Below are 15,787 nucleotides of genomic sequence, written 5' to 3'. Positions count from 1 at the left end.
TTCATGAGTACTTGAAAATTATGTGAAGTCAATCATTGTTGGATGCAGTTTTCTATGTATATCATTAAGTCAAGTTTGTTGATCATTATGTTGTAATGTTCTATACTCATACTGATTTTTTCTGCTGTTATTCATCCTGAAACATGTATGTTGCAATTTTCACCATGCTTGTGGATTTGCTTACTCCTCTTTTTCAGTTCCATCTGTTCTATTTTAAATTATTGGGCATAATTAATTTTGAATAAGAACTGGATATTAGCAAATTATTACTAATTTTCTTAAGCATGATAATGGCCTATTAACATAGGCAAATATTCTTATCCTTAGAAGATGCATGATGAATCAATTAGGGAAAAAGACATTTGACACCTGAAACCCATTATCAAATGTTTTAGGAAATAAATTTTGTTTTCCATACATGTGTATAATTTTACAGCAAAATTAATGATTACTAAATTTAGATATTAGGTATATGGGTATCACAGTATAATTCTTTCATTATTTCTATGTTTTAAATTCTCTTAATTAAAGTGTTGGGGAAAATTCAGGAATTTTCTAAATTTCTTTCTGAGCTTGCTTTTTAGAGGTCTCATCATGCTGACTAGAGACAGAAAAAAATTCGTACATCAGGATGGGTGTGAGTTTCTTTTTGTGTTTATCTCAGCACTCCAGTGCTTTAAGTTAATCTTTTCTTTAAAATCTTGCCTAATATATGACAGAGTAATCATCTAATCCATGTATTTCTGTATTATCAAAGCCTCAGAAAGAGAGGAAATTTGGGCTGTCATAACTTAATGAGATTGGTTTTAAGCTTCTTTTCTGTCTTAACTTTGTCTTCTTATTTCCTCAGCATCTTCATCTCAGATTTATCAGAAGAGACTATCCGATTGAATCAGTTCAATTGATGGATTGTTCCTATTTGGAGAAAGAGTCTTCCCCATTCAATCAGATGTACTTAGGTTGGAGGGAGGACATATGTTCTGTATTACAAATGGGTAAACCACTGATGTTGGTCAGAAGGTTCTTTTAGAAGAGATTGTGTGCTGGAAATAGTGATCACCATCTTCAAAACGAATTGTCAACTCAAGTACTGTCAAGGCCATTAGCAAATGGAGCCAGTTTTCAACAATGCTCACTTGGAAAAGCAAAAAGACTATTTTGTATGTGAATGAATTCAGCTAATATTTTATAATAAATATTAGGAACTTATTTTTATATTATCTTATATGTGTCATGATCAGCTTTCTGGAAAAAGAGGCTGCCCTGAATAAATTACTTTATTAGTATGAAGAAATGACTGAGATTTTCATCAAGGTAAAACAAAATGTTTACATAAAATAGCCAACTTGTAATTAAAATAGTAATACAATCTGTCCTGTTATCAGATCCACCAGACTGCCACAGGAAGCTCCTTGAATCTATGTAATGAAAGGGAAACTAGATTTACATTTACGTGTACTTTTCTACAGAGATGTGAATCAAAGGAACTTTCTGCTTTTTGAAGAGTTCCAGTGGATGCACTCTAGTTAGACTCCCCTATCTCATAGAGGTATTTAATTCGATTTAACAAACATGTATCTATGACAGCTTAAGAATATTAAGTTTGATGAGGAGATATTTTTAAAGAGATAATACTCTCATAAGCTTATTTATGATTATAAAATAAAATTAATCTGTGAACAATGTCCTTAATGTATGATAAAGTGTTAATGTGTGTGATATAAACTACGTGAAAGAGTAGTTCTGAGCAATGAACTTTTCCAGACATGACAAATGGATACGTCTTGGATAAATGGAGGGGAAAAAGGAGGCACAAGCAGGATGGAGGAATTTCACAAATTGTAATTAATTAAAGATTAGGGTACTAAAGACAATAGGCTAAAACTGTTTTATAATTTTACAAGAAATCTTTACAGAAGGATAAGGAAAATCTATCCTCTCCACCATGATTTTTATGGGGCATGTTGTTGTGCTTTCTGGAATCAGGACTGGAAAATTATACTGAACAAGTCTGACGAATTTGAAAAAGATGTTTCCTTTCTTTGCTAATCTAACTGAATATTTAATGACTTGGGCAAGATGTGTGTCATTTTTGTGATTCAGTGTTATCTATTTTCACAAATACCATCCAAATACTGAAATAAACACAAAGACAAACCATGGATTGTTTGCTGCCTCTTGGCAATAGTACAGTAAATGGTTTTACTAAATTATATGTTCATTGTTTTTCAAGTATTGTAATTAAAGCCTGATAAAAACCCTAATAAATAATACTTTTTCATTAAAAGTACCACATTTTGTAGGAGTCTTTTAATGTAAAGTACTAAGGGTACTTTTGACTATTTTTCCTAGGAATCTCTCAAAACCCTGAAAATTCCTTTTCATGGGAGATTAAAATTTCATATTAAGTAGTAAAATGTTTACTTTACAGTTATAGCTCATGCATTAAAAGATAGTTCTTAATTTCTCTCCCTCTAGCTCTTTAGAACTTTCACAGTTTTTAAACCATCCTACACATCTTTAATCTATCAAATGTAGTGATATCTTTTTTATAGAGTGTCACATGAATTGAGATATTTGAATAGATTTAAATTAGTAAAACAGTTAATACATTGGAGCTGCTATAATAATCCAAATAATAATCTAACAACAAAGTACACAGAGAGCAATTTCAACACTATTAATACTATGCCAAAAATAACATCTCAAAGATAATATCTCTTTTCTCTCCAGCCAAATTATTATTTGTCAACAAATATTCATTCAACATTTAGAATGTGAGCATTTAAATGCCATATTTTCTGTTATCCAAAGTATATCTAAGTTCTCTGTTGTGACTTGAAGATGGGAATTGGTCTCTAAGAATTTTGAACCAATTGAGAAATAAATATAGGTTCAGAAATGGTCTAAAATATTAGCTTATTTTATGGATTGGAGAATAAATCACTACTACTACCATGAGGAGGTGGGTAGAGCTTATAAGAGCTGGAGGAAAGGTGGACATTTTTTATCCATAGTCCTCTGGGACAGCAGAGACTATTGGGAGAAAATTTTTTTACATGGACCAAGGAAAGAATACAGAAAATACAAAGAACATGACCTCCAACATCATGCTACCTGTTCGGAGTTGGGAGATAAGATATAATATGCAAATTTTTAGTGATCAAGAAAACATTTATACCAAGAAGGATATTAACAAGTGTTCCTCTGAGGTTTGAAAATACATGATTCTTCTTACATGCCTGTGATAATTCTACTGTGATCATTTGTCTCATCCCAATTCTAATGTTTTCAGCAAAATTTCAGTCTCTGTTTTAATAGATCACTGTTCCTGAAACTCTAAAAGACTACTATTTTTTTTTTTTTTTTTATAGTCAAGCCAGTTAATTTTTGTGTGTACTTAATCCAAAGACCAGTTGTTTGACACCATATAGCTTTTTTTTTTTTTAATTAGTTTTTTATTTATTTATTTATTTATTTTTATGGCTGTGTTGGGTCTTCGTCTCTGTGCGAAGGCCTTCTCCAGTTGTGGCAAGCGGGGGCCACTCTTCATCGCGGTGCGCGGGCCTCTCACTATCGCGGCCTCTGTTGTTGCGGAGCACAGGCTCCAGACGCGCAGGCTCAGCAATTGTGGCTCACGGGCCCAGCCGCTCCGCGGCATGTGGTATCCTCCCAGACCAGGGCTCGAACCCGTGTCCCCTGCATTGGCAGGCAGACTCCCAACCACTGCGCCACCAGGGAAGCCCCTAAAAGACTACTATTTGAAGTGAATCTACTCAGGGGTAAGGGAGAGGGGAGGGATAAATTGGGAGATTGGGATAGACATATACACATTACTATATATAAAATAGATAACTAATAAGAGCCTACTGTATACCCAGGGAACTCTACTCAATACTCTGTAATGGCCTATATGGGAAAAGAATCTAAGGAAGAGTGGATATATGTATAACTGATTCACTTTGCTGTACACCTGAAACTAACACAACCTTATAAATCAACTATACTCCAATAAAAATTTAAAAAAAAATAAAGTGAATCTATGAACTTCTTCTTTTATTCTAAGGTCTGACAAACTTTCTTTGAGAATAGCCTAAGGAGTCCCATTAAGCAACCCTGTTTTGAATGCCCTTAGAGTTTATGAATAGTTCTTCAGTTAGAAGACCTTTATAATCAGTTAAAGCTATTCTTTTTATTTATTTAAATTCTGGGGTTTTTCCTGGAGATTTAGCACAGAGATTTTATTAAGAAATGGTCCATATTATTTGGAACCTTTGTGAATGCATTAACAAGGTTAAAATTTCACAAAATAAATTCTCTCTGTACCCCACCTACTTTCCTACTTGACTTTCTAGTTAATAAGACTTAACCCTTTTTGTTCTTGATATATCTTAATATTGTTTAGATATCAATAATTCATCATCCATTTAGGTTTTATTTTTTTATATACTGAAGATAAATCTACCAACAACATTATATAGTTAATTTATTTGCAAATGATGCGACTGACAAGGGCTTAATTTCCAAAATATATAAACAGCTCACACAACTCAATAACAAAAAAAACAGCCCAATCAAAAAATGGGCAGAAGATCTAAATAGACATTTCTCCAAAGAAGACACATAGATGGCCAATAGGCACATGAAAAGATGCTCAACACTGCTAATTATTAGAGAAATGCAAATCAAAACTACCATGAGGTAACAACTCACACTGGTCTAAATGGTCATTATTAAAAAGCCTACAAAATAACAAATGCTGGAGAGGGCATGGCTAAAAGGGAACCCTCCTACACTGTTGGTGGGAATGTAAATTGGTACAACCACTGTGGAGAACAGTATGGAGGTTCCTTAAAAAACTAAAAATAGTTACCATATGATACAGCAATCCCACTACTGGGCATATATCCAGACAAAACTATAATTCGAAAAGACACATGCACCCCTATGTTTATAGCAGCACTATTTACAATAGTCAAGACATAGAAACAACCTAAATGTCCATCAACAGATGAATGGATAAAGAAGATGTGGTATATATGTATACACATATACATACAATGGAATATTACTCAGCCATAAAAAAGAATAAAATAATGCCATTTGCAGCTACATTGATGGACCTAGAGATTATCACACTAAGTGAAGTAAGTCAAAGAGAGACAAACACCATATGATGTCACATATGTGGCATCTAAAATATGACACAAGTGAACTCATCTCTGAAACAGAAACAGACTCACAGACATAGAGAACAGACTTGTTGTTGCCAAGAGGGGGGCAGGGGAGGGTTTGAGTTTAGCATCTGCTAATCTATTATATATAGATTGGTTATATTATATATAGAATATATAAAACCATCATATAGAGAATGGTTAAACAGCAAGGTCCTATTGTCTAGCACAGGGAACTATATTCAATATCCTGTAATAAACCATAATGGAAAATAACATGAAAAATAATATATATATATATATATACACATATATATGTGTATATATATATGTAACTGAATCATTTGCTATAAACCAGAAACTAACACAACTTTGTAAATCAACTATACTTCAATTAAAAAACATATATATACTTAATATACTATTTGTGATTGTTTGTATCTGATAAAATGGATTGTTTGTATCTGATAAAATGACTTCAACTACATGTCATGAGAAAAATCTGACTCAGTATGGCTCTAATAATCAAGAAATTCTTGGGCTCATGAATGGTTGTCCAGTGATAGGATACATTTCACAGCTAGTTGTTTCAATGTCGTGGTTCCACTTTTTGGGTGTGTACGTATGTGTGATATCTTAATTGTGCATGTTGGCTTAAACTTCAGGCAGCATTCTTCAAGGTGTCTCAAGTTTTCACATTAGCATAATTCAGCACGCAAAGAAAAGAGATGAGTACTTTTGTCCTAACATTGCCAGGAAAACTCTGAGATTCACTATGATTTCAATGTTTAGATCATATGTACCCTGATGCTAGTCCTGGGAATAGAATACTGATTAAGCAAAACATTGCCCATCTTAGGAATTGAGGGGTATGGTCAGTTATACCCAAAGCTTGGCTATGTGCTAAAACTTGGATATCTTAACCAGATTAGGATTTTTATTAGTAACGGGGAAGGAGCTGCATAAGTGATCAACTTGCCCACTACAATGATCCTCTTTTGAAACATTGTCTTTTGCCCAGTGTCCTTTCTTCATGGTCAAAAGCAGTTTTATTACATATTTTGCAAAGTGAAAGAGCTGCTGTGTGTTAGTGTGAACAATTTTTTCCCTCTACAAATCTTACAAGTACATATTTAGTTAAATATCATGATACTTAGCATCCTACTTAAACTCTCGGGCTAATTATCTCGAGTGATCCATTCGATGATTAAGGACAACATTTAGGTTATTAAGATCTATTGATTGTTTATCTAATTTATTCACAGTGGTGTTTCTAATAATTTCAATCAGAACGTGATATCTTACTTATATTCGCTAAACCTGTGTTTTAAAAGTAATATTTTATACTAATTCCTCAAATATTCTGATGTTTGTATTCCTGGAAAAGTCAGTGTAAGGTGCAATGATGACTATCAGATCTGATGTTCCCGTAGAAACAACTTTATAACAGAAAGTTATGTTGCAAACCAAGGGCCTAATGCATTTTAAGTTTTGTTTTATTTTAGAAATAGCTACAAAGACACTATTTTATCTGCTCTTAAATTTTAAAATATACTGGTAAGACAAATAGTATGATGTTTTTCAGTGTGTTTATTGAATCAGGTAACATGGTATCCATGTACATAAAATTTTAGGAATTCTGGTATAGTTTTCTAGAATAACTTTCTTTTTACTTTAAGAAATTAGAGGTGTAAAGAAAACATTAATCAAGGATATAGAATTTAAACAGATACTGTGAAGCAATTTTAGCAGGAAGTTTTAAGGCATTTTTAGGAATCCCAATGATGCCTGCCAGCAGTCATTTTTGTTTGAATCTTTGTTTATTTGGAAGCTGGCTCATGGGTGTTTGATAGTTTCTGTTGATCACTGCAATATTTTCTATAGCAAAAATAAGCTTAGATTCCTCTGCATTTGACATTGTATCCATTTCTTCAGTAGTGACTGGAAAAGATAATTGTGCTGTATCTAAGCTGTTTCAGAAAATTTATATGCATTTAAGGTACGGTGTCAGAACTGCTGTTGCCAATGTTTAATGATCTATTTTTTAGTTTTCCAGGTTTTTTTTTTTTAGTGCATTGGAAGAGATTGGAGATTTGTTTGTAGGGAACACTGAGATCTTCCCATTCAACTGTATATTCATTGGGAATTCCCTCTACAGCAGGATGGACAACTCTGTCCATGAGAGATGTTGGTCAGAAACCCAGTTCATGCTGAAGCTGAAGCCAACAAAGGGCTTTTAATCAGTTCAGAACTTAGTCAGGAATGTCCTTCCATTCAGAGTCTCTAAGTCTTTGTTTCATTCTTTTCTCCTCCTAATATGCTTCCTCCCTTTGATGATGAACCTGGCTAATGTCAGCTTTAAGACAGAATCAGGTTAGCTCCAGATTCCAGGAAATGAGGGTCTTCCTCTCTGTCTCCACACATAAAACACCATGCAGTGGAGCCCAATTAGTCAGACATGAGTCATGAGTCCACAATCTGGACTCATAAAACTTGACCTATGATATAAATGTGATATAAGCCAAAGTCATGTGTGTAATCCTGTGTCCAAGGAGAAGTGGAGAGCTGTGATTGGACTCCCCCCATCAAATCTATATGGAAAGGTGGAGAAGAAATATTTTGTGAAATGGGGGTTTCCAGAACAAGAATAAAGCATGAAGAGATGATGGGCAAATAGAGACAGTAGGTACCCTGGTACAACTAGTATGGAGGCTCCTTAAAAACCAAAAAATAGAACTACCATATGATCCAGCAATCCCACTCCTGGGCATATATCTGGAGAAAACCATAATTCGAAAAGATACATGCACACTCATGTTCATTGCTGCACTATTTACAATAGTCAGGACATGGAAGCAACCTAAATGTCCATTGACAGAGGAATGGATAAAGAAGATGTGGTGTGTGTATATATATATATATACATATATATATATATATAATGGAATATTACTCAGCCATAAAAAAGAATAATGCCATTTGCAGCAACATGGATGGACCTAGAAATTATCATAGTAAGTGAAGTAAGTCAGACAGAAAGAAAAATATCATATGATATCACTCATATATGGAATCGAATTTTTAAAAAATGATATAAATGAACCTATTTACAAAACAGAAACAGACTCACAGATTTTGAAAACAAATTTATGGTTACCAAAGAGGAAATGTGGGGGGCAGAGATAAATGAGGAGCTTGGGATTAACATATACACACTGCCACTGCTATATATAAAATAGATAACCAACTAGGACCTACTGTATAGCACAGGGAACTCTACTCAATATTCTATAATAACCTATATGGGAAAAGAATCTGAAAAAGAATGACTATATGTATATGTATAACTGAATCACTTTGCTGTACACCTGAAACTAACACAACATTGTACATCAACTATACTCTGATAAAATTTTAAAAATCAATTAAAAAACAAACAAAGAAACAGTATGTACCCAAATGTCTCTTTCTACCTATGTTAGGCTAAATAATAGCCCCACAAAGATAATAAAGACCATGATATTTTAATGAAGATAAATAGGCTCAGTACTGGCTTCAACCTTTTTAGTATTTGATTTTATAGATAGTGACTCCTTTGATTCATACAAATGCATGTATTAATGACACACTCATAGGAAATCTGGCATACTTTAGGTCCTAAAATACAATTACTAACATTTCTCAATTCACCATCACCTTCCTATCCATGCACATGTAGAAATATTCTCTTTTGTCAATAGTCAACATCTTTCTTAAAATATTGCACCAAAATATTGCTGGTGAATTATAGCTAGGCACGATAAGCCATATGTGGACTTATTAGCACATAATTAATTCATACTTCCCACTATCTGGAATACATACACAACTTTTTGATTACAAAATAAATTTTTCAAATGGTCGGTATTACAGATGCCAATATACCTCAAGACACAGTAAAATAGCATTAACATTTGTCATATTACTTCAAGCAAAAAAATTCAATTTGACATGTATATTAAAGTTCATCTGTACCATCCTTACCCCCTTCCTTAATCCCTACAGGGAAACCAGCATCTTTCAATCTGATTTATGTTTTGGTCAGTTGGTAGATATATATATGCATTCATAAACATTGTGTTTTGTTTTCTATGATTAAAGATGAACTGTATCTCATTGTCTTACCTATAGCAATGCAAAAGAGATTCTGTTTTCCCACAGTTTCATCGACTTAGTGTCTTTAAATTTCCTATTTCTGATCATATGGTTTTAATGACTCTTGTAGTTTTAGTTTGAATTTTCTGGTTACTAATGAAACTGAACATATTGAACATGTCGTCAATTTGATTTTCTTTTTCCATAAATTACCTTTTCATACCATTGCTCATTTTTTTTTTGGATAGGCTATGCTGTTCCTTTTTCACTTGACAGATTTGTGGGAGTTTAATATTCTCCAAATTTTGGACATTTATTTTACTTATTGTATTTTCTCCCAGGCTTTCCCTTATTTTTAATTTGGTTGATTGTTGTTTTTATTTGTATGACTGTTTATTATTATAAAAAGTTAAATGTCAGGGTTATCAAATTTAATGTTATCTGATTTCATAAAGATATCTTATATATTATATTGTAATAATATTCACATTACATCTTTTGTCCATTGGAATTTAATGTATTTGTGTGAGTTAGGATCCAATATACAGATTTTCCATATAGATTGCCAGATATTCCATTCTTTCTCCAATGTTTTTAATTCCACTTCCCATATATTAATGTGTTTCTGTTTCTAGATTCTCTCATTTGTTACACTGCTCCATTTTTCTGTAGTATTCTTAAAATTAGTCTAATTTTATTTTGTGTTTTGATATATTGTGGGATAAGTCTTTAAAGTTGGCTGAGTGTTCTTGGACCTTAAGTTTCACATATACATTTTAGCATAACTTTTCAAGCTCATAAACTATCATGTTGGGGATTTTAAGTGAAATTGCATTACATTTAATATCTTATTTAACATGGGCAAAATGACATCTTTATAATTTTCAGTCTTCTGATACATGAATATGTTATAATCTCTCCATTTACTTGCCCTCATTTATGCCCTCCAATAAAGTTTTATAATTTTTTCCATAAAGAATTTGCATTTCTTTGGTTGGATTAATTCCCAGAAATCTTATGATTGGAGTTGATTTTGTGAATGTTACCTTTATTAAGTTGCATTTCCTAGTTATTTTATCAAGGGACAGTAATGCTCTTGATTTTGGAAATTGTTCTCGGATTCATCAAACTTGATTAACTGTATTGTCTATCGATTATGTACAATTACAGCTTTCTTTTTCACTTCACTTTCAGTGTTTTGTTCTTGTGTTGCACTGAATAGGATCTCCCGTACAATGTGTATAGATACAAAGATCATGACTCTCTTGTCTTGCTTCTGATTTTAAAAATAATGCCTTCAGAAATTCAACAGTAAGTTTATTTTCTATGTTTTATTGTTAGTTACGCATTACCAGGTTAAAGAAGTTTACTCTTGTATTTTGCTATAAGTTTTTATTGTAAATGGGTGGTATACCTTTCCTGTATTTAGTGACATTATTTTATGGTTTTCTACTTTAATCTGTTAATTTGGTGACTAATAGTAGATTAGCAAACATTCACTACCTGAATTCAGGATATCAATCCAAAAGTGTGGAAATAAGTTTTCCAAATGCATGGGGATTAGGAGTGTATTTTTTCTATTTTTGTATTAATTTTGCGCCTTATTGCATCATGGACAGCTAGGCTGACCAACCATTCCAGTTTTCCTGGGACTATCTTGATTTTTAGCACAGAAAGTCCTACATCTTGGGAAACCCCTCTCTGGAACTAAAAAAGTCCCATTTTTTTGGTGATAGGTGTGGTAGTTCGGGAGGAAAGTATAAAAGTCATACAGCAACTAAAAGATAGGTACTGAAAGCAACATTGCTTTTAGTATTAAATGGATACAGCCGGGATCATTTGACTTCCATAGTCTATGTTGCTAGTATTCCCTGACCACTGAGGTTGGCAATCATGGTATGTAGTTTCTGGTAATGGATCACCCAATGCTACATCACTTGATTGATACAAGATAATTATGTAACTTAAGAATGTTGTATTTGTGATCATTAACAGTTTGCCTTTGATTTTACCTGTGGATTAACTGTTGTGCCTTGTATCAGGATACCATTAATTTAGTTCTTAACATTGTGAATACTGTTATCAGCTCTTCTAAGGGTTTAGATGATAAAAATGAGAACAAAATAATACCAACATAAACATTACCTAGACCTCAATGAGAAAGAAGGGTAAACAACTGTATAATTTTAATGTCAGATGGAAGGACACATGGGGATTCAGGAGCTATATAACCAAACAGAGCATGCTATAAAATATGCAGAAAATAATTTGGGGTTAGGCATGGTGGAGAAAGCACACATGAAGACTGAATCTCACAAGTCAAGACCAGCAAGTATTTCTAAATCAATCAGAATATTTTTCATCTCCCAAAGACACCAATGCTCAGTCAGAAATTGTGACTGCTGAATTAGCTTGGGCATACCACATGCATGAATGCATATCATCATATCTATCCCTTTGTTGCTCAATGAAAATGAGTAAAGTTATACTTTCTGACAAAGTGGCGGCAACTAAAATGTCTTGCATTTAAAATAATAATAATAAAGTATCTGATGTTTGCTCCTTACAGTGTAGAGCTGCTTCTGTCCCATCTTACTAATGACCATGCTTTCTTAGAGTACATCCAGTGATACGTCAACCACAGCAACAAAAAACAAAAACAACTGTTCCCCTTAGATCTGAGGTACTTTGATATGTAAAATGAAGGTTCGAGTAGTCTGCTTAATTTCTATGAAAGTTTTGATGAAAACATAGAAACTATAAAACAATAGATTGTTGATATCTGGTCCAAATACAAACATGCCCATGCTCATCTATCTGCATTTTCAGCAGCAAGTACAAATATAAACTTTGGCAAATTACATTCATAAACAAACTTCTTACTAAAGAAAAACAGCTCTGATTTGCTAAATGTCCTGAATACCTTGTATGTATTGCTAAAAGGAGGTGTAATTTGCTTACCTGTCATATTGAGGCTTTTATAACAAAAGTTTTTCTTTTTATGGCCATTTTTCATTTCTTCAAAAAGTGCAGAAGCACATAATGAAGTTTTTGATTTATAGAAGTGCTTATAAGATATATATCATTGTTGCCTCCCATAGAAGGGATTTTAAAATATGCTGTAGAATCATATTTTCAAAGTATAGGGAAGAAGAATGTCTTTCTCCAGTTTGGAAATACATTGACAATGAGTACGGAGAAAAAGATGACAGTAAAACAGAAATTTGTACGCTCTTTCTCCAAAACTCTTTGATGGTGGTCTTTTGAAGAAGCCACGAGTCTAGAAATGGATGAACTAACTGTAATCTGAATTGCTAGCTTGAGGTGTGGGTTGTGATAGAAACTCATACTGTGAAGAAGTGACCAATTTTATTTTTTTAAAGAAATAAGACTGCTTCAGAACCCAAAAAATGTCGTGAGAAAAGGGCAGTGAAGGTAAGCAGGACTTTCCCACTTTCTTTACTAAAAACGTAACTTAATTGGAGTATAATTCAATTTCACAAGTTCTAATTATCTCTATGCTGCAAAATAGCCTTTTCTGAAAAATGAAGGTTTGAATTCTGATTATATTAAATTGATTCAGTCTTTAAAAATGATGGATGTTTTAGAGATGGATATCCTATACGATGAATTTATAGATGCAAAGAACCTGATTGCAAAAGCTGGTCTACTGAAACAAGACTGTAGATGCAAAATATACAGGCATTTTTTGTAAAGCCAGAATGTAATTCTGACAAGTTTAAAATGTTTCTGTTGTAGGTAAGTAAAACACTAGTTGTTTTTTACCATGCTCAAATACTTTTTTTGGAAGACTATTTAGTGCAGTTATCAATTAGCTGATACCAGAAATCAAAGGAATGGGACTTGATAAAAACAGAGATGGAAATCAAAATGAATCCTATGGTTGATTTCATTGCCTTACCTCTCAATAAAAGGATGATTTCCTAAAGGCTGAAAGCCATTCAGGGGAGAATTATTTAGAAAAGGAAACAGAAAGGGTATAAGTATCCTACTGTATTATGGTGTAGAAGGAAATATTATTATTATTTAATATAAGTAATATTTGTTTACTTAGTCCTATTGTATTATGGTTTCATTTTTTAAATCTTATATTTATTATTCTTAAAGACATGCAATACATATATTGTAAAATTTAACATTCAGTAAAAATTAAAAAATAAATTGCTATATTAGAAGACAGAAACATAAAATTTCAAATAAATTCCAATTTTTCATAGTTTATGTTAAAAAGAATGTTATATAGCATTTACTGCTATTATTATTGCTGTTGTAATTATTATTATTGTCTGGTATGGCTGTGTTGTGAGTTTACTCTCTAAAATATTGGTTATGTTAGGTATGGTCTATATAATATGATCTTTGATATTTGTTGTATTGTAGTTTAATGCATGGTTAATTTTTGCTTAAAGAGAATATATTCACTAAATGTAAGGGTTAAGAGTTCAAGTTACATGTCAATATATAGAGATTAAGCTTGTTATTTATTTTACTTAATTCATTTTTAGTTGTACTTTTGTTCTGCTTGATCTACTAGTTTCTGAAATATCATCATCTCCCACGCTAATTGAAGATATGTCCAATTTTCCTCACAATACAGGCGAATTTTGAATTATCTATTTTGAGATTGTTTTAAACTCATTCCTGTTCTGAATTATAACATCTTGTCAAATTTTTCCTTAATCACTGTGTAGAGTAGTGACTTTATCTCTAATAATCATTCTCTCTCAAATTCAAAATTGTCTGATTAATATTATTATATCAACTTTCCTCTCTTTAGTATTTGCCTATATCATCCTTTCACATGCAATCTTTCTCTGTCATTTTGTTTCATGTGTGCTACTTTATAAAACAGGTTTATTTTTTTAATTCATTTTGAGAGTTTCTGTCAACTGATGAGATTGGCTTATTTCTATTTATTGTGATCGCTGGTTTATTTAAATTCATTTCTGCTGTCATATTTTGTACTTTATATTTGCCATACTTTTATTTCCTTTCCTCTTACTTTTTTATTTAGTAAACTTTATTTTTTAGAGCAGTTTTAGGTTCATAGCAAAACTGAGTGGAAAATGCAGCCCCTCTTCCCACACATGCACAACCTCCCTGTCAACATTCCTCACCACAGTAGTACATCTGTTACAACTGATGAACCTTCACTGACGCCTCATATTCACCCCAAGTCCATGGTTTACATTAGTTGACTTAGTCCCTTCGGGCTTCTGCAACAGAATGTTATAGACTGTTATAGAAGGTTTATAAACAGCAGAGATTTATTTTTCACAGTTCTGGAGGCTGAGAAGTCCAAGATGAAGGCTCCAGCAGATTCGATGTCTAGTGAGAGCCAGCTTCCTGGTTCATAGATGATCGTCTTCTCTCTGTGTATTCATAGGGTAGAAGGGGTGAGGAATCTCTCTGGGATCTCTTTTGTAAGGACACTTCATGAGGGCACTATCCTTATGATTTAATCAACTCCCAAAGGTTCCACCTCCACACCATTACACTAGGAACTAGGCTTCAATATATGAATTTTGAGGGGACATAAACATTCAGTCTATAGCTTTAGGGTTCATTATTGGTTTTGCACATTCTATGGGTTTGGATAAATGTATAATAACAGGTGTTCACCATTATAGTATCATACAGAATAGTTTCACTATCCTAGAAATGCTCTGTGCTCCTATCATCCTTCTATCCCCCATAACCACTGGCAACCACTGGTATTTTTACGATCTCCATAGTTTTGCCTTTTCCAGAATGCCATATAGTTGGAATTATATAGCATGTAGCTTTTTCAGATTGAATTTTCTCTTAGAAATACACATTTAAGTTCTCCCCATGTCTTTTTACGGCTTGATATCTCAATCACTTTCAGCAGTGAAGAGTCTGTTGTCTGGATGTACCCAATTTACTTATCCATTCACCCGTTGAAGGACATCTTGGTTTTCAATTATGAATAAATCTGCAGATTTCTGTGTGGATATAAGTTTTCAATTCATTTGGGTGAATACCACAGAGCATGATTGCCGGATTAAGTGGTAAGAGTACTTTTAGTTTTGTAAAAGCTCACAAACTGCCTTCCAAAGTAGATGTACCATTTTTGCATTCCTGTCATCAATAAATGAGAGCTCTTATCGCTGTTCCACATTCTCACCAGCATTTGATGTTTCAGTGTTTCGGATTTTGGCCATTTTAATAGGTGTGTAGTGGTAGCTCATTTTTGTCTTAATTTGTAATTCCCTAATGATATATGATGTTGAGCATCTCTTCACATGGTTATTTGCCATCTGTTTATATTACTTGGTGAGATGTCTGTTAAGATCTTTGGCCCATTTTTCAAATCAGGTTGTTTATTTTCCTATTGTTGTGTTTTAAGAACTCTCTGTATATTTTAAACAGTTCTTTATCAAATGGGTCTCTTGTGAATATTTTCTCCCAGTGTGTGGCTTACCTTCTCATTCTTT

This window comes from Balaenoptera borealis, assembly GCF_965194805.1.
Source record: "Balaenoptera borealis genome assembly, chromosome: 9".
In the NCBI taxonomy this organism is placed as follows: domain Eukaryota; kingdom Metazoa; phylum Chordata; class Mammalia; order Artiodactyla; family Balaenopteridae; genus Balaenoptera; species Balaenoptera borealis.
This window is presented reverse-complemented; position numbering follows the sequence as displayed.